The 22,589-nt window shown below is 32.0% G+C and overlaps 1 protein-coding gene across 1 annotated transcript in view; it reads right to left on the bottom strand.

The window, feature by feature from the left end:
- LOC112689748 (nephrin-like) overlaps positions 1-22,589 on the bottom strand; it is a 414,842-nt gene that overhangs the window by 220,870 nt on the left and 171,383 nt on the right. The window lies entirely within an intron of this gene.

Raw genomic sequence — 22,589 nt, 5'->3', positions numbered from 1 at the left:
TAGTAGTAGTAGTAGTAGTAGTAGTAGTAGTAGTAGTAGTAGTAGTAATGGTAGTAGTGGCAATAGTGGAGGTTGTACTCCCCCGGGCATCTGAAACGTTAGCAAAGGAGGTCAACAGGGTCTTACTTGAACGCTTCTGCCTACGTGTGTGCCGCCCCTGAGCGACGACCGCAGTGGCATAGAGTCTGATAATAAACGTCGAGTTTAATCTCAGAAATTTATGGCTAAAACTCGGGATGATCCTAAATTTGCGTAGAGCATAACTTCCAAGGGTCCTATTCAAAACGTGCGTGCGTGCGTGTGTGTGTGTGTGTGTGTGTGTGTGTGTGTGTGTGAGTGTGAGTGTATGTGTGTGCAGGTAATAACGGAAGCTATGGGTGACGTGGACTTACGTCTAGGGTCTTGTTTACGGAAGAGCAACCGAAATCAAAAAAGTATTTGCTATTATATTATGTATATATACATTCCATACTACATAGTTCTCAATATTCAAAAGAACGATTAATTATATAGAAATATACTTTTTTTTATATAATTGAAAAATTTCTTATATTTTAATATTTAAAAATTATTACTCTTTGCATATTATTATATATAGGTACATTTTGTGATACGCAGTAGTTGTTAAAGATTTTTGTTAAACACGATTTTATTTAAAGTTTTTAAAATGTATTTGTTATTTTCTCACATTTTCTGCAGTATATAAGAATCGCTTTAGGGTTATAATTGTATCACGGTACTCGTTATTTTTATTAATTTTTTTTTAATTTAAAAAATAGCTCTTATACTTTGAATATAATTTTGTCGAACCAATTACGATCGCATTCGTTAAATATTAAACAGCACGTCCGAAAATTACCATTCAAATTCTTATTCGATAACAATTGCCTAAATCATGGCATGTTATAAATGCATATAAGAATAAAGAAAAAATTAATAAACAAATAATTTATAATTTATACATAAATGTTGATAAGAAACCCCAGTGCCACTCAGATATTTCCATTATTTCACTTATTTTATTGAATATAATTTTACATAACCAAACAATAATGAGTTCTATTTTTATTGAAAAAATTAATTAGTTTTCACCACCAAAGTAAAATACATTTTTATTGCAATAAAATAAAATTATTTTAGGACTCAACTGTAGTTATACATAAGACTTCGATTTCCATAGCATTGGCCTTGTGTGTGTGTGTGTGTGTGTGTGTGTGTGTGTGTGTGTGAGTGTGTGTAATTGGTTCGCTGGTGCAGAAAAATTAATCAACCATAATGTTTGAGTTATATAAACACATTACTGGCAATCATGCCAGAACACCAATTTCGTCATTATATTATTATTATTATAACTATTATACTACCCTGGTGTGCATAAAAACCGTTTTACTTCCCACAATTGTTCGGAGCCCTTAAAAGGAAAATATTATTTTCATTGTTTGGCTTTTGAATCATTCCGCGTTTCATTACGACGACAACTTACTACCTCGAGGGCATTTATATGTACACAAAAGTTTATTGGTGGTTGGCCCAAGCGAAATAATTTGACAAAATGATGGTTTTAAATTAATATGAGGAACTTAAAAATTTAAACAATCGCTCGTTATTTACGCTCTGATCGTGACCCGTAACGGTAAGTACACGAGTCACATGAACGGTCTCAGAGGAACGAGCCTAAATTATGTTTTACCGTCGATACATGCGTTCTATCCGAGCTTTTATTTGAGATTTCCCGCTGAAACACATACAACTGCACAATGTTGAGATAATAGTTATAGATTGAGGAATGTCAAATTATTTTAATATATATACTTATAAATAAGGCCCGGATTTAAATGCACTTAAAACCATACAAATATGCTCTAAAAAAAAAAAAAAAAAATGTCCTTAAAAATGAAATATTTTTTTTTGTTTTGGGCATTATTTAACACACTATTTAATACATTAAAATCACATTCACATGTAATACGAGCAAAGTCTGCGAGGTAATACGAACTAAAGTTGATTTGTTATTTGACCTAATACTGGTTATGTTCCATAATCAATAATAAATTAAGATAAAATAAAAACTGAATCGAAAAATAAAGATTGACAATGTGTATGGAAAAACCTGATAAACCTACTTTAATATCAAGAAAATAATTTTTCTTTTGATTTTATTTTGAATAAGCTAAATTTTTTTAGTAAATCGAACAAATATGCATTAAAAACTAACAAAATGACCCAATAATACAAAAAATGCTCTAAAATCGAAAAAACGTCGAAATATGCCAAAAAAATGCAAAATAAAATTTGTAGTTTTGAAACCCTCGTTACATGAAATGAATTATGTTCTTAGAGAGCATTATGTATGATCAACCAAAAAAATATGCACTTTGCATTGAAATCCGGGCCCTACTTATAAAAATAAAGTGTTAATGAGAAAATAAAATGTTTAAAAAATGTAAAATGTATAGATTGATTAGAATGTATATAAATAATGAACATTTTCAAACTATTGCATAATAATTAGACCAATTTTCATGTTTATCCTTACTCCTTGTACTTTATTTCTTCGCTACTTATACCTAAGAAAAACTATAACAATAAATATTCAACTATCAGAGAAAAACTGTTAAATATTTATCTGAATAATTACAATGATAATTCTATTTTGGCCATTGAAAACTGCAAAATAATAAAAAATATTTTAGTATTGAAATTATATCATCTTCTCTTCCAGACTTTTGCCGGCCTTTATGGCCCATCGCCACAAGAGCACATTGTCTCCATCCCTTTCTATTTTTCGTACATATTAACATGGAATAAAAAAAGTAAATATGTGTTTGATTTTTATGCCAAAGGGTATTTCAATTTTCTAACTTAACACGATATGACTAATGCGCACACCGATATTTTCACCACACCAAATATACGATTACATAGAAATATTATTGTTTCAATAGATAATGCACCGACATTTGGACGTGATGATTTGGAAATTCAAAGGTTTAACGACACATATATTTATTGTCAGGATTAAGAATACTTTAGGAATAAAAAAACATTCCGAATGAATGAAAAAACGAAGAAATTTATGCGTGCACCTACCGTCTAGATTACATAATCTCGCGGAAACATATCCAAAGTTAAACTACCACATGTACGTCCGGTGCACTTAGAATGTACATTTAATGTATTATGTATACGTTAGGCACTAGTCTTCGCATATAGTCCGATTTATGACGCGTTCGTTTGGACACTATACCGATCTGTATTGGTCTGTGCGTGTCGTCCATGACTGAGAGACGTCTCTAACGGTACCCACGCCGTACAAGATGATTATTTAAGCATGGTCGCTGCGTTTTCTATAGAAATATATCACGTCGGGGTGTTGGGGCTTAAAACAAAAAATTGCTCCTCGTTCAGTGCACATAATATTATCGGACACGTTGTCGTCACGCACTACACGAATTCGGTTTTACGATGCGACATCGAATCCGATTAGCGAAAACAATACCGTCGTCGTGTTCCCAGCATCGCCGGATGCGTGCTCGAAGAGCTCGTCGACCGTCGATTAGACGGAAACGGACCCATATCGTATATAATGCGTAATATTGTAATGTTCCGGATAGAAAATACTGGTGGCGTCGCAGAATGTCACAGTGAGCGGATTTACATCGGGATGGCGAAATGAAGACATCGATACCACTATGAATGGACGTCCATTCATTAGTTTAGTGCTTGGAAATAATATAGTATGTATTGGATCATTGTATATACATATATATGAATGTGTACATTTGTACGACGTGTTAACATGGCCGATTGGTCGAACAAACGGTTTTTGTTTGTTTGTCAATTACCGGTCACGTGAAATTAACCGAACGCGAACATAAAAAATAAAAACGTCAGTTTTGAATAAAAATATAGCGAGTGATATATCTCCGTTTGAAAAGTAAAAAAAAAAAACGGTCTTCGCGTGGTGAACAGAATCGATTGAAAATATACAGATCATAAAATATTAATAATTTTTATATAAAACCCAATAATCGAAATACGTTTCGTAGTGAAAGTTTTACTGATCAACAGGATTTCAGAGTACTGCCTTAAACAAATATAATACATAATATTATAACAGTAAATTCGGATTTAGAGGTAGGTACATGATCATAAATCATAAACGTTCAACATTAATTAGCTATATAGATAATTTTGAATACTTCATTTATTAGTTACTAGGTTATACATTTTTTCCATAACTGAGAGCGAAACCGAATAAATAAATACAAAGTTGTATAAAATACATATCATATTCTTATACACCGACACACGAGTAATAAAACGTTGTCTAAAAATATCATAAAATTAACATTAAAATGTAATGTTATCTTTTATTATTATGAACTATTAATAAACACTGCGAAATAAACAAAAATATTATCTCATTAGTTCATATATAGCTATATAATAATAGCTGTAAATATATATTTGTGAATTTTGTGCAGACCGTAACAACCTGAAATGTATCAATAAAAAAATTACTTTTTTTATATACGTTTAAAACGTATTTTTATTATGCGCGTGAAATAGCTTTTGCGATATTATTTAATAAAATGTATAATTTGAAGAAATAATTTTTTAATGGCACCTTAAAGTATTAAGGGTAAACAGTAAAAATAATAAAAACAATAAAGACAATATTTTATGTTTCAGAATATTCTATATTGCAAGACTCTAACTAATCAACTATAAATAAAAATCATTATTATGAATTAGACTGTTCTTGATTAGAGTTCGTGTAAAATATAAACTATTCATATTTTTAAAATAAAATAAAATATTTGTAATTAAACGCAAATGGACACTGGGTACTAAAACAAGTTCAAATATTAAAAAGTCACAGTCAGATATGCTAACAATAACAACGTTTTTAATACTTAATAAATATATTTGTTGTTTTTATTTTTTTTCATTTCCTCACATATTCATCTATTTTTACGAGTATGTATAAATTTAATATGAAAATGTATAGTATGACCTAAACAAAACAAAATTTACAAGTTTTAGCATCACAGTAATCATGTCTAAGGTTTTCGAGACGTTATCGTTTAATCATTTGGAACAGATCTGGAATTGTGTTCGCCATGTCTGAACAATAAAAATCAGATAAATAAACGTCAAAAAATATTATTTTTCTCAAACCCACACATACACACACACACACAAATATATATACACGCACTCAACCTTTTAAACGAACAAACGTCTATATTGTTACAAAATGTTATTATTAGTAAGACTTCTTTAAGGTAAGTTTTCCTTTTTTGAGTATTCTAATTAAGTGCTTTTCCTAATTTATTTGAGTATTACTTTATTCCTGTAGAACTGATACATTTTTAAATGTTAGTGTACTATTGTTTCCAGAACTACTGAATGGCTGATCCACACGAAATATTAATGCTCAAACGGTATATCTAATGGCTAAACAGTAGAGAAGATTGCGATTTAATTATTTTTGATAAACATTCGTTTCATTTTTTAAAATTCAATACGTAATATTCAAATACAAAAATCTTTATAAACAAAATTATACCTATTCGCTACATTTTCCATATTCGAAATGAAAATAATAATAGAAAATTAATTTTGATTAGGGTTTGTTTCAAAACTAGTTTATTTCTGGTTTTATTGTTTGTGAGATTTTTTTCTGAGGTTCTAGAATACTATGCTCCATATATATAACGCATCAATTTATAACTGCCCTCCCGAAAACTCTTACTCCTAACGCTACTCAAAAAATAAATCTTGGTCTATAGCCACTGAACCTATTTTCTACAATACTATCTCACGTTGTCGTGCGATAATTTTCAAAACGGATCCTGTAAAAGATGGGTTGTAAATGTATAAAAACATGGATGAATAAATGAATTGTATAATACAAAACATTCCCTTCGAGCGAGCAGACAAATATCAAACCTGTTCGGACAAGAACATAATAATGCGTGTAAATATCAGATTTTAACGAAAAAAAAATTATCTTGGGAAAAGGTCGATAACAAATATACCAGGAGATGTTTTGCGTATTACACTGTATAGGTATGGAATTTGTATAGGGTTTACGAGATACGAAAGGCTTTATCACGCGCAGTTTCACTAACGAGTGACAGTGGTGCACACAGGATTTTTTCTCGGTAGAGGGGAGGTCAGGGGGTAAATATTATACATTTCACAGTTAATAAAATTATAAGAACCCTTTATATGTTTTGATTTAAATGATTTACAGTAAACTAAAGACCAATTTGATTTCAAATCTGTTAAAATTGTGAATATTATCTTGGGCCTAGGAAAAATCTCAGGAAAGGGTTAATTACCCCCGTCCTGTGTACGCCTCTGACGAGTGATGGTTGTCGTCGTCGGACCCGGTTCCGTTACGCTGCCGCCGACCTTGGTGGTGTGGGAAAGTGAGTGGGCGCATCGTTCGTACGACGACCAGGAGGGCAGTGAGAAGCAGATTGATGAACATCGCACCGTCGTCACAGGACCCGTAATACATCATTCCGTGGCACCCGACGACGATGGAAATTTATTCGCATTCATCGCACTCACGGCAACGCTACAGCCCCCGTTTCCGCTTCGAACAAAACCCTCTGCCCGACAACAGGTAGACTTGGTCATAATAATAAGGGTACATTTTCCCTTCAGCGTCCAAACGCAACGTTAGCCCATTTTCTCTCTGTGCGCGGCACGACGCAGTCGTTTTTGTTTTTTTCGATCAAACCACCTTCATTGAAACACTACCATAGTACTTTTGTCCATCAGTCACATTTTATGCACACGAGATTTTTTTTAAATTTGTTTTATAAATATCTCTGTAACGATGTGACGACATTTAATTTTAAATATTAATAATATTATTTGTTGAAAACTCGAAGAAGAACTAGTTTTAGAACGATTCCTAATAGAAAAAACACTGTCATTCCCTATTTTGTTCAATTAATTTAATTAATATTTCATCCAAGATTAAAGAAAACACAATTTTTTATGATGTTTTTAATGTGTAAACGCAGAACGTCTGAACTCAACATTAGTCGAGACTAGTAGTGCGTCATTTATCAACGTGCTGCGTTAAACGCGAGTAAAAAAAAAAACCGTTACATATAAAATGCTTGTACATAATTGTATTTTTCTGGTACGATTTGTATTGCTAAAATTCATTAGTAAAAATTCATAATTGATAGAATCGTTGGATATGACGATAATACCGTGGTCTTGTATAGCTGAACAATATTATTTTATTTTAGTTTGTTTTCATTTTTACCAATAATAATTAAAAGTTGCTACCAAATTAAATATATTGTTTGACCCCCTGACACATGATAAGTTGATATTTCAGCAAAATATTCTAGCCTGCATAACAGCTGCATAGGTTTTGTTATTAACGCTGACATTTGCGTCTTTCATGAGTCGTTTCCATTTTTTTTTTTTTTGTTACTAGATCATACTCCTGTATACCCACCATCTATAGCCATATATGTTTTGGTTTTTTTTTTATGATATATGTACTTATATCGATTTTTATTAGAACTAAAATTACTATATTTATCATGATCGACAATAATGGGTTTTCACACCGATGTTTTAAGTATCGTACATTTGATCGATATTGACATTCCAAGATGAGAACACTTCGTGACCAGCCAATGGATTCCTCGCCCAAAATCGTGTCTGGTCAACAAGGATCGTACGATTTCCGTGGTCCACATCCACGGTAACGACGATGTCGTGCCGTAATGCGGTTCGGTCGTTATCGCGCACTGCACACAATGACCCGTTTTAATCGATTCGATTTTTTGTTCAACATTTATTATTTCTATTCGATATCCTGTTAGTACGTACTGCACTCCCGCACAGGACCATCAGTCCCTCCCATCAACGTGGCCCTAGGACATCTGCTAGTCTCACACGATCAGACGTATCACCCGCCGCCACGCACGGAGATCTCCAATAAGTCGAGAAATTCTTATTCTCCCCGTTCCCTCCTATACGACTTAAACCATCACCGCCGCCGTTCCACGGGTCCAATAATGGGCTTTCTTCTGCCACGCAAAGTCTGTCGGATCGCGATTCGGGGGACGCGGTCATAAATCACACGTGGTTTTTTTTTCCCCCGCAACGATGTAGAAACGCACGCACGCGTGTCCGGTGTTCGGTCGGGGAAATTCGGTTATCGGTGACCGAAGGTTATGTAATAAAAAAACGGTCTTGTTTAACTACCGTGACAACCAGTGTCGGCCGAAAAAGCACACTACCATCTCCTCGTGGGAGAGCAGCCCTTCCCCGTTCTGTTACGTTTTACTAAACTATATACGATATCTACGTTTTTAAATAAACAATACACGCGGTCTGCTATTTTACTGCTCCGAAAAATTTGTTCTGTTGGACAATGTCGAGTTAAAAAAAAAATAAACAATAACAATAATATATACCAACAAATGTATTGACATATGATACATATTATACATAATATACGCGTGAGCGTTTGGAATTATTTTGTTAAATCGTTATTGTCGACATCATTGCATCAAAATGTAGACCTAATATAGTTTCATTAAATCGTTTTTTCTGCACTTTTGAATAATTTATAAAACAAGCTTTTTTTTATGTCTTCCCACTATCGAGTTGAAAAACAATATGCTAATTAAAATTATAATAGCATAAGATTATAACTACGTCTTAAAAACAATAAATAAAAATATGTCAATGTTTTTTTTTTCATAGTATTACAATTAACATTGTTAATTTGAATTGTGTATAGAAAACAATCTTTAATCATGAGCATCCGTTTTGAAATTAGGCCTTTTACATGTATAAGGTTCATTCACACCCGAGAAGAAATTAACGATCCATCATAGAACGATATTATATTGTCATAATATTATGTGACTGAAGAATATATGTCAATGACTTCTTTAATCGTATAATGACTACTGTAAAAATTAATTTAAATCGAACAATTTAATTGACCGTCCATTGCAAGACATATAAAGTGCATAGTTAAGAAAGACTTAATGATTTTATTTTTCACAAAAAAGATGCATAATTTTTACGTGAACAAAAATAAAATAAAATAATAATTGCAGTGGCAAGATAAAGCGTAGCATGTTCACATGATGTGCTGAGAACATACTCCGTGTATTTTAGTTTAACTATTCATGTGCTAAATCAAAACTGATGTACAGTAATAGTTTCAGTAAATTAGAATGAAATATAAATGTAACGCGCGAATACGTCGAAACACAGTCGTACCAGTATTATATGTGAATAAAAAATTAAAAAATTTATATCGTCTATAAAAAGAGCCGTATTTTTTTACGTCATGTTAAGTGGGTGATTAATAAATTAATATTACATTGTTATTCGGCTTGGATGTGAGTTTAAAATGGGTATGGTCGAATTACACTTATTTTAGTCGAATTGCACTTGGGTTTAAAAAAGGTAATGGTCGAATTGCACTCGGGTAAAAAGCAGGTAGCGGACGAACTGCACTTGGGCTCAAAAAAGTATTTCAATCAAATTATCATGCATTTGAATGGGTTAGATTTATTTTATTTAGTTACATTTATTACCATTTAGTAATCATTAATGTGGTTAAAAGTTATTGTTTTATACATCACATTATTATATGTTAATTATATATATTTACATTATAATTATTAGATTGTATATTATATTATATTATATTATACATATTATTATTATTAGGTACACATTTTTTTTTTTTGTCATTTCGATCATTTTTTGTTGTAATGACTAACTGTATTCAAAAATTCTACCCTGGTAATACGCTTCTGAGTATATATGTTATTATTATATAATATTATCTGCGTTATCTAAATGGCACGAACTAATATATAATGCTATTAAATAAGTACGCTGTAGCGTTCTTCAACAGAAAGATTCTAAATATTTTTAGAGGATTTTCCAATATAACTTTTTTTGAACGAATGCAGTTCGACCACTACATGCTTTTTACTGGAGTGTAGTTCAACCATTACCTTTTTTCAATTCAAGTGCAATTTGACCATTTATTTGAAGGTAATATGTGCAATTCGACTATCCCATTTAAAATCTACCAAACAATTACCAACGAAATCGATACGATAATAGTGCACGTATATTACAATACACCTATGTGATACGCAATCGTAGATGAAAATTATAATTCATAAAAAATCGAAAACCCTCGTGATCGTGGAAATATTACAGTACATTATAATGTACATATATGTACAGTGCCGATGAAAGGGGTTTGCAGAAAGTGTAATAGCACAGGTCCTCGTACTTTTGGATTGGCTCTTGGGCCTTGCGCTTCTATTTTGTAATATATATATATATATATATATATATATATATATATATAGATACGGGGCATCGTGTTTATAATTTGCACAGGGCCTCGAAAATCATAGCACCAGCACTGATTATGTATATGGTTTCTCGATACACTGTAGGTATATTCACTGTTGGATATTTGCGGATATCGTTTAGAATCGCGTTCCGCAGTCGAGAAAATCCTTTTAAATTTAAAGGGGCTGCGGTCGATTATGTTTTAAATAAATCAATATAGGCGATTTAACATGATAGCATTAAACTGACTTTTGAGTGTGTGCAAAGTAAACGAACATAAGTGTGTGTAAGGCTAATCTCGCTCAATATTTACTAGAAACCGTCCCGCCGTCGACATCAAAAATCGTAAACAACTAACTATGTGGATCATAAATATTGTTGTTAAAAGTAGGTTTTTTTTATTATTCTTTATTTATACACTGAAACACCTATATAAAAGTTATGTACTCAGAGGAAGGCGAGTGCTAGAGTATAGACCATAACAACTTGGGTACTTACTACTTACTGCAATGTATACATATTAATATTTATGCTATAATAGTTGATTAAAAGTGTGATTACATACATATGTATAATTAGAAATTAGCGTTATTTAACTCACATAAATATACACAATATTGAAAGTAAGATATCGAAGAAAGAATAATGCGATCCAAATAATATGAATATCATGTCAAATTATTATATTTTTATATTTTATTTACAAACTTCTGCAGTAAAAAACTTAAGCCTAATTTAGGTTAGTCACATAAACGACGGTTTCTATAAACTCTTGAGTCTTATTAACTCAATTCACATCGCTTAAAAATAAAAATTTTCTAATAATGCATTTATTTTGGTTTTGAAAAAATCATCAAATTTTTTCTTAAACTTTTCCTATATTCTATTGCTTTAGTGACTGCACTAAGGAGCTTTTGAAAATTATTTTGTAGAATATTCCTCTGATCTCCGGGCACAATATTTCCACTGCTACATTTCTTTTTTCCCGCATTACCACGCATACAATTTATATAATTGCGTAAGACATGGTTTTTACATTCAATTTTTTAAATCATCAAATCCGGATCATAAGGTGTAGCGAGTTATATGTTATAATATATAATATTCTACATTGCCAAACTTTCTTTGAAATTATCGACTATAATATCTGACTCCATAGAAGTAGAAGTAGAAGTCCATTTTTTGTAGCATTTGCGCTCACAAACTATTTTTTTGCGTTTGAGGCTTTTTCACATATGACACAGTACTTATTGCGAACACTCATAAATAAACATGTTTTCGTTCTATACACAATGATTCACATTACACCCGAAAAAGCATTTTAATTTGTTTTATACGATCATTTTGACCAAGCTCAATACAACAATCACTAATGTACAATTTTGGTCATCTACTTCTCAATTTTGTATAATAGTATTGCCTCCTCAATTCCAGCTAGTTTAATTTCATCTTACGAAGTATCAAATAAATTACTATACACTCTATTGTAAGCATAACAAAGCATATCAAGTACGGCCGTAAATTCATGCAATCACGAATATCCCTGACCAGGATTAATGACGGCTGAAGAAATTGCCTTGTTGATATCAACAGCTTTCCAATCAGGATTTTCAGAATATTTATTTTCAAAAAATCCACATACTTAGTATTTATTTTATTAAAACAAAATTGATAGAAAATCCATTTCTTTTTTCATTAACTAACGCCATATTTTCTAAGAATGAACATTCGAAACCCTTATGTTTAATGCGTCGAATAAGTATATAAATAATAATAAGTATATAAACAAGTATATAAAATGAAAACAAAAAAATGGATGTACCCACGATCTACCTATGAAATAACCTATATATAAAAATAAATATTTTACAAATTGTATTCCACGGCCATGCTGAGTTTTTGAAGATTTTCAATTAGTTTTCAAAATTAAAACCCGTCAAACCTAAGTCTTACAGTTATATCTAGTTTTTGGCCTGTTTTACGTGATTATTGGTACCTGTTGCAGCCCCCTTAACATTACATTTTAAAAATTATCTGCGTGCCACACCTTAACACTTGCATGCATGTGAGTACTCTGTCGATGCCTTGAAAACGTTCCAAACTTTTCGATTTATTGATCGATAAATTTCAATATGACGCTATTATGTCGAGCAAATATTTACCCTGATGAATTTTAATCGCAAGCCTTTCGGTTCTTTGATATTCTTTGTTCATTAATTTCAATCAAACGTTTCGATTCGACAGAGTTTCTTCGACACTTGAACGTAATAAGTACGTACCTACGAACAAAGGAAAAAAAAGGTTAGTATAGTTGATTAACACGAATACTTAAAGAGCTTATATTTTATATTTCATTTCGTAGGGATTTTTCGACGTAACAACTCTTCCGTCCCTTATTATTACGAACACAATATCAAAATGCTTAGGAATACATTTTTTTTTTTTTTTTACAGTCAGCGAATGATCAAGCGCGCACGTAGTATTGTGACATTTAGAGTTGACAGAACAGCTGTTGCACATAAATCTGTACGTGTTACGTGCGTACTACACGGCAGCTGCCTTACTCAGTAATAATCAAAACGTAATAACAGAACCGTATAAGAACGTTGATGATAATCTATTCTATCTATCCGTATCAATTTTCATTTTTAACAAGTGATTTCGTAAAACAATTTTTAATAAAAATAATTCACCCTGCGTGTTGGTGATAAATCAAAAACGTGAGTTTCGCAGAACAACTAACAATATCGTTTTATTCGTCGTAAACCAATCAGTTATACCGAGATCAGACTGGATTGTGACGTATTTTTTGTTTTTTCTAATAAAACGATAACATTGCAACGGAATAAAAAAAAAAAAAAATGTAATAGAATTATATTATTGTTAATACATCAAATGTTTCATTGACATGTATTCACATGGAATAATTTATGCACAGGACTCGGAAGATACGAGTAGCTGGAGCGAGTAGACATTGTAAAGCTAGTCCAACACAACTCGTTTACTTCACGAGCATCGTAATCGCGAATGTTCGCCGAGTATTTTGACTTGACGATTTGGTCGTTACTTCACTACATTACACTCGATATAGCCGATCAATAAACGCGATTATTAATCATTTATTTGACTCGTGTCACATTTACCAACAACCGATAGGAATCCACGAGTGACTCGTCGAGTAAAAATGATCGTCATATTTGACGATTCATCACCGAGTATATGATTCGTGTGCGACCGGCTTAATAATGTAAGCGCTTCGTGAAACGAACGGCTTCTAAGGATTAACAGACACTCAAAGATCACTTTGAACCGTATTGAAAGGTACGATTACTATATTGCACGACGATCGACATGTGCGCACGGTGGCACAAAGGGATTATTGTCCATTATTATGATTGTTATTGATTAAAGAGGCTGATCAAATTTCACCGGGCGTAAACAGTTTACATCAAGTTGAGCGAAGTAAAAATAAAGTCTCTGGTGCGATCGGGTTTTTTTCTATTGCACAATAATCCTCCACATGAAATATTGAATACCTATCTAACTTCTGAATCTGTTAGTTATAATATAATATTATATAATATATTATGTTCTTAAATTGTTTTCAAAGAATAAATTGTCCATAATATTTAATTTTACATGGATTTCAAATGCTTACTTAATGCTAAATATAAGTTTTTTGAGGTTATATAGTATTATTAATTGGATTAATTCAATGAATATTGATATAAATTTTAATTTTAGAATTTTTTTTTTTTTTTTTAAATTTTAATTAAATTCATCCATCGGACGGTTCTACGGATCGATAATACTAAAGGCATATTATTAATCACTACCTTATTTTTATCAGGATAATATTTTTCTCTTTTACATTTTATAAGACAAGTTTAATAATGTTGATGTTTTTAAATTTAGATCACTCTCAGGTTAATCGTATTTTCGATTTCGTAAACAATTTTAAAATAAATCGCCTACAATCTCAACACTGCAGTGGTCGCTGAACGATATTATCCCAATAGCAACCGAAAGCCACACCAACACGGACTTGCAATAGAAAATCGAGATGAAACTGCGGCAGGCATGTCGGGAAGACAATACAATCAGTCGTTCGTGTACTCGTGTCAAACGTTATAATAAAGTTAACGTATATATATATATATATATATAACTGTTTATGTAGACACATTTTAAGTGCACGTGCCGCAATAATGCACTCAACGATTCGGAAATATTCTACGTATTTTAATTACAAAGTTTTAATGGATGTAACAATATTGTTCTTTTTTTTTTTTAGATTTCGAAAGAAACACGATGGACATATTTTTTATTCGATTTTTCGCCGAAACAAAATTATTTTTATTTATGATAATAAATTTTCGTCGCAAAAGAATATGCGTTGGAACGAAACTGTTAAATCTTATTATTATTGCTCGGTGACGACATTATCGTCAACACGTCGTCGCGTAATCGCATGCGAGTGTCACGATGTTCCGGTGCAAATAAATACGCGATGTAATGACACGAAATGTGGCTGGCGTATCGTTATTATTATTCAACGTGACGTGGCGTCGTCTCCGTGTACATAATTTGAAAATACGTACGAAATCAGTTTTCAGAACAAATTCAATAACTACGAAAGCTATATTACGTGTAGATAATTCGGATATTGTTGATTCTATCCGGTTTTGTTCTTATGACAGCCGCTTCAAACTATACGTGCATTATTCGAATAAGTACATTTTTAAATGCTAGTGCATAATACGCATAGACATGATGTGTCCAGACTAATGACTAATAACGTATTGAGACTCGAAAACGTACCGCGTTCAATTAAAAAAACTTACTTTTCTATCTAACCTAACCTTACCGCTCTAAAAAATGTGTACACGGTGTGTACTTGTGTATATTGACACTGTGTGTGGTAATTTACTTTCGTGAGTAGTATACGAATGATAACACTGTTAAGTGCCTGGAGAAGATAAATATTTGATTATTTTTCGAGAACACAAAAACAGTAACAACACAATTCGAAAATAATTTAAATTCTACAAATAATTATTGCTTATTGATTATTATCTTGTTCATTAAATGAAATAAAAGTTCATAAAGGATTTATTAAGTTTATTTTTAAATTATAAAACAGTTAACTGTGTCATTTACACGAAAATTAAATTAAAAACAATTTCGATACTATGTAAAAACAACATCGCTAACAAACTCGTTTATATTAAAATTATTTTTACCAAAGTTATCAAAAAATATTTTCACCTAAAATATACATTTATGTAGGTGGATATTATTCATTGTCCACGTATGATTAAATCAATTCATCATACATTATTTAAAGTGCATTAGTTCATTATTTATTGTATTTATTCCTTCTTCTTCTTCTTCTTCTTCTGGCTTTTATAACTCTCCAAGAGTTTCCGCCGCCATCACCAAATCACTCCACTTATCACGATCTTGCACAATCTCCCTCCAATCCTGCACTCCAAGATCTTCCAAATCCTTTTCTACAACATCCAACCATCTCTTCCGAGGACGACCCCGTGGCCTTTTTCCTTCTGGTTTCCAATTCAGTACCATTTTAGTTACTGCATCAGAATTCCGCCTCATGACATGTCCTAGCCATTGTATCCTTTGTCTCTTTATGAAACCATTTATTGATACTATTTTTAATTCCTCCTTCAATTCTTGGTTGAACTTCCTACGCCACTGACCTGTCCTTGGGTCTTTAACCGGGCCACATATCTTTCGCCATATTTTGTTTTCAAAAGTCTTTAGTCGTTATTTATTCCCCGAAACAAAATTCCTTTTGTAACCGATAAAACGATCTTCAAGGTCAATTTATTTGTTTTCTAAATTAAATTATTTTCACACAGTTATATTAAATCATATGGAAACATATTTTTTTTTGTTATACATTATTTCTTTAGTACTTACAAAGTATTAATCTATCTAATATGTATTTTATTTGCCACATTTAATATTTGTTGATTAATAAATTAATATTATTTTATAATAGTCAACTACTAAGACTTTACTTTATCAATCAACAATTTCTAATCAATGTCAAACTATTAATGCTGTAAATGTGTTTAATTTCTTTTTTCACGTCGTCATGCATCGCATGATCCCCCGTCCGGTCCATCATATGTCAATGTAACAGCCGCCCAACCAATATCCAGTACTACAAATTCAAATTCAAATTCAACGTCAAACATCTTGAACGAACTCAAAATATTATTTAATCCATTAATTTCTCTGATAACTGTAATTTTAAGCAAATTAACAACAATATTCCCATAGCAGTCATTATTTCCAATATTAAATCTTTTATCAACAAACCTCATTAAAATTATCTACAATCCCATTCCATATTCTATTTGTATAAACCGTAATCTAAACTTTTAAACTGTAATCTACAAACTTGTAATAGCATGCAATATGCTGAAACATTTAATTATAATAAATAAAAAAAAAATAAAAATTTATTTTTTTTAATTTGTTTACCAATTATTCATTATAATTGACGGACAATACACATTGAAAGATTGAAATATTCCGTTGGATTAATATACTTAGGAAATTATTTATCTAATAAATTAACGGGTACAATAATTTGGAAACATTTAATATAATTAAATATTTATGTAACTCATTTTTTGTTTCTTTTAAAAAAAATTTCATTAAAATTTAGAACACAAAATGTCATTAATTAAGTAGAATTTTTGATTATTTTTTAACATAATTTAAATATTTAAAATTTTCATACTTTTAATAATTTTAGTAAGAAAAGTACATGTTATTACATAATTTCATGAAATGCTGTAAAAAGTTGGTAATTTTTACAGTTGGTTAAAATAATATACTATTATAATAAACAATGATAACATTAATTTAAATTTAATTTGGTTAGTAAGAAATATTTTAAATGAACACTGAATAGTATCGAGTCGCATGCAATCATTGTACTGGTTTAATTTAGCTTGGATATCTTTCGAATTTAAATGAATTCAAATAAACTAAAATATACCAAAAAATCTTTAACTAAAACTGGTGTGTGTATGTGTGAATGCCAGTTATTCGTCAAATTTTATAGATAATTGAATAAAATGCAAAAAAGAGAATATACCGAACACTCGATACGGAATTCAGGATATATATATATAGTTTAAGAAAAATACCCGTTTACGTTAAAATATTGGTATGGTATGGTATGGTATATTATATTAATCGTGTGCTCGTATTATTATTACATATTGCGTTGTGAAAAGTTTACTCAACACATTGTTATACACCATCGGGATAGGTGTAACATTTTGTTTTAGCAAACTGAAAAGTCGAAAAAATATTATTGACTCGACGTAATCAACTCATCGCAAACACTCGATTGCACGTATCTATTATGTAGTATATATCGAAGAGCATTTTACCTGTATTCACAATTATTTCTGCATAACGTTTCAAAACAATGTACACACAACTCAAATAATTGTTATCATGTTCTGCTGACTATTTAAATTGAACGAAATTAAAAAAAAAAAAAAAACACAGCCCAAGAGTTTTATATGTATATGTACATAAAAAATTTTAAACGTCCAACGGCAACAAAGATAGTAATTCTTAACCACGGTCAGTATTTTATAAAAAAAAAAAAGAGAGAAAGAGAGAAAATATAAATTTGACAAACGCGTTGGATTTTTCTCGCGTACTCCACACGCGTGCGTGAGTGCGTATGTGTGTGTTAATACTGCAATCGTGAAAAACTGACGACTTCCGATTTGGAACCGTCCGGTTGCCCTTTTTGCGTTCGTTAACCTCAGTATTGTTGTTTTCAATGAACACAGACAGATATTCGCCGATATCTTAAACACACACATACGTCTTGCGTCACGTTATCCAGCCTTTGTCCGAACAATTTTCATTCCATTACACTTGAAACGAAGATAACAACAATAATAATAATGCTAACGTAACTTTTGCTACACGAGCAACATCAACGCAGTACAGTAGTACACACATACCGTACTACAACAATAATATGTGACCAGTGCAAAGATTCGCAAAAAAAAAAAAAAAATAACAAGTGTTTGAAATAATTGGTTTTGAAGAAATATTTTAACAGTATACACGTACGAGCGACAAAATGCACTTTCTCGTTTCTAACGATACAGTTCCTTCGGTTTGCTTAACCTTTATATTGTTTTGTGTTCGCTGTTGATAGAAAACCTACTGTTGGTCGCCATACCCTTGGGAACCCTGCCAAATACGAGCAGCAGCGAACGTGTCAAAGGGCCAAGCTCAGATACAAATAAGATACCGTGCTCAATTCAACGCCTTTTCTCTAGCGTCGAATTGTCTCCGTCGTTGCTGTGAACGTTTGCGGTCGACGAAAGTTTTTATGTTTAAAAATATCGAGCATTGTCGCACGACACCGTTCAAAGCTCAAAATTGCCGGATTCAGATTTTCGATACCTTTGTTACGAAAACGTTTTGACGAAACGACGCTCGGAACCAGAGCTTATAACAGTCTTCGATGGAACGTTGACCGGAGCGATAAATTTATATCCTTCGTCGTAACACGCCCGTTAGCGCACGATAAACCGTCATTGTATGACACATATTGAACTCTGCCCGGAACGGTCTATTCTCGCCGGTAATAAGCGTCAACGTACGCGACTATCACTGACCCGCAGACCGTAACCGAGTCCACCGTGTTGTCGCTCCGATTACTTCTCTCGTTTTTTTCCGTTCCTTATCGTCCGGTTTTATTCTTCGCGATACTTACGCCCCAAAGACGAAACGAGCAACAAAAGCCGTAGTCCGAAATTGTCCGCAGTCTACAAACACGGGTGCTCAATTTAAGTCTACGAACCCCCACCGCTGGGGGTTTTGTTGCAAACAGCGGCCACGTGCCGTCTGAAGTGTTATTGTGTCTACCGTGTTTCATTCCATTCCGAACACCGATTTTTTTTTTTTTTTTTTTAACCGGTAGTAGACCCGCCACCTGGAACAGCCGTGAAGTATTTCATCGGGTAACAGGGCACCATCGTTTATGATATATATATATAAAAAATATTATACATTAAAATGATCACCCTTTGGGTGGGGGGGAGTGTGAGAGAGACAATACCTCCCCAGACAACCTATCACAATATTTATGAAACAACTTTTTGTTAGTAACATAGTGTTATTCCTGGTAGCGTGTTGGCCTCCGTCGGGAACGAATAACATGCTTGTCGGCTCTGCGCGGCACCCCCTTCTCGCCCGCCTTGAGGGAGCTATTCCCTGCCGAGCTTTTCTCTCGTTACGCTTCCTCCTTGGCTGACGCGATCACATCTGACGCGAAGCGAGACACCGCAGTCCAGTTGAACGGGTTCTCCAGCATTAAGGGGACCAGTCCACCCGGGTCGAATCGCCCGGATAAGGCGTTTCCCGTCGTTATCAAACGCTTCGCAGCGCGTGAACGTGTATGACTCATCGTCAGTCCACAATGCAAGTACCCAACAGACGGAACACAACCAATTTGGTGGAGGAATCCGTTGAAACAGCCGTATCCCTGCAGTAGTCGCGAGATGGAAGGTCATCCATTATAGGCACCGTCGATGTATTTAAAACACGCTCGGCCACCGTTACAAAGTTCCTGTCAACTACCACGTCACCATCCCGAATCTCCGCAAAAAGGTTATGTCGATTTTGTAAGACCATGGACATTGTCACGGTATAATGTAACATGTTCCGCATTTAACTATAATTATCAATTTATTATCATTTTCTGTGTACGCCCGATAAACGTATTATTATTATCATTATTATCACTAACATAAGGATACGAGTACCATTTTTGTTATTATATTAAGTATCATGCGAATTATTTCGATACCAATCATTCCTTTTCTATTTTAACTATTCCGTTTAAAGTCCCCTACTAAGTCTACCGTCGTTTCATGGTACATCAGCAATCGCCCGTGAGTGGGCAGTACCTGGCGACACATTACGTCGTCGCCCAGTCACGGTTGTTCTAACCAGGTTACCTCTCATACAATGTCACTGAATACCATCGAGGACGTTAATTGGCACGCACTACTTGGATTTTGGTATTCCGGTGACTAATAATAAAATGCGTGCATATTGAAATTGTTGTTTAGTTATAACAGGTAACTCCTCTGAACCGAAACGAAATCATGTGTTTTTATACAGCATCGTGATATCCATCGTATATTGATGAGGTGTTATGATACCGAAAGATACAACGAAACAATAACACTCAAAGAACATTTAAATTAAAAACAAATAGTACACATATTACATGAATTCAGACGCTATCCAAGTTCAGTACTCATGCGTTTTGAAGAATGCAAAAAATAAAATGCACTTCAAAAATAAAAACTAATTTAAAATAGTATATTTTAAAATATAATTTAATGCACGAATATTCCAACTAGCTGCTACTGTAAAGTAATATGCACTTTACTAAGTAATATGCACTTTATTATAGAGTCAACCGTGGTCTACGGCTAGACAGTTGGAGGTTTGTGGGGTATAATTTAGGTTTTAACAATATTGTTTGAAATTCATAATGCATATTATTACGTTTAAATTTTAATATACATGGATGTAATGAAAATTTTGTTTGATAAATAGTCTTCACAAAGTCTTTTATGTTAAGAGCATAAGTAAATAATTTAAAAACGAGCACATGTACATGAAATATCATATTATTACGAATAAATACATTTTTTTCATAAACGATGTTGGTGAATTGATTGTAGAAATATACGTACTAGCGGAGACAAAAGAAAATAATATTGTTTTTGATTAGTATTAAAAATAAAAACATAATTCACATACATAACTTAATACCAAATTCAAAATAAATAATATTTTTCCCATACGGTTATATGAAATTTCCGTTTGAATACATGTATATATATATACACATTTATTTATTATTACTATCAACTCCAATGATTATTTGACCCGAATATTATTGCTTTGGCTCTAAAAATGATCAGATAAATTATTATATTTTTTAGTAACATACATTTCTTCAGATTGATTTCAAGTTATAATGTTCACCGAATAGCAGAATAAATATCATATTTTGCTGATCTCAAATATAATATAATATACATATAATAATGAAAAAAAACCTTTAGTGAAACTTATTTGGTAAAAATGTATGATTAGAATCATATCACTACAATACCTAAAAGTAACATATATATATGTATGTATGTATACAGAAAAGATAATTTGTTCAATTTATATTTATAATATTTATTATTTTAATTATTATGTTTTGTTAAAACGGCTAATAATAACCAGCGTTTAACTTGATAGAAATCAATATTACATTTTAAATGAATATTTCGTAAATTGTAAAATAGTAAAATGTTTTATATCCTTACTAATTCTGTACACGATTTGAATTATAGAGAAATTAACCTTTGACTTCGAATATCATAGAAGTAATGCAATTATTATCCTTTGAATAATGGAGCTATGCTTAGCAGTCCGAGACCTGTAGTCAGCAGATTAACAATATTCTCCTAAATAAATTTAGTGGGAAGAAATATCCTCGAAGTGAACTGTTACCTACAGCAATTTAATAATATATTTTGAAATAACTTTAGTTCACTTTTCCCGTATATATAACGGTTAGATTACAAAAATCAAAAGAGAATTTTCATGCTTTCATTACATTTTTATGATTATTCCATTTAGCAATTATTATAACCTTTATACTACCGTTAGTGTTGACTTACATAGTGTCAAAATAAATAAAATATTATAGTCTCGTTTTGCGGATCTATAATTAGAAAATAATAGTTTCTTAAGACCTAGAATTTTATTTTTTTCCTCTCCGAATTTGTATCACCAGTTACTTAATTATTTTTCCACTCTCTAAATTATTTACGATTTTATTCGATAATTAGTGATAGTTCTGTATTTAAATCCAAATCCAATCTGAGTATTCAATACAAATAGAGTCTTTGAGTAATGACTGTTGATTTAACCACTAGCCCAGCACACATGATTCGATTAATTCACAACATAACAGGCTGTTTGCTGTTGTGAAATAATTTGTCTTGCAGTGTGTGTCTGGTATATTTTTGAATTTTTGATTTTAAATAATTTATTCAAAAATCAAATTATATTACATTAACACGTATTCATGACATGATATATTTATA

This window comes from Sipha flava, unplaced genomic scaffold (genome assembly GCF_003268045.1).
Source record: "Sipha flava isolate LNK unplaced genomic scaffold, YSA_version1 46_pilon_pilon, whole genome shotgun sequence".
NCBI classification, from domain to species: domain Eukaryota; kingdom Metazoa; phylum Arthropoda; class Insecta; order Hemiptera; family Aphididae; genus Sipha; species Sipha flava.
This window is presented reverse-complemented; position numbering and strand designations above follow the sequence as displayed.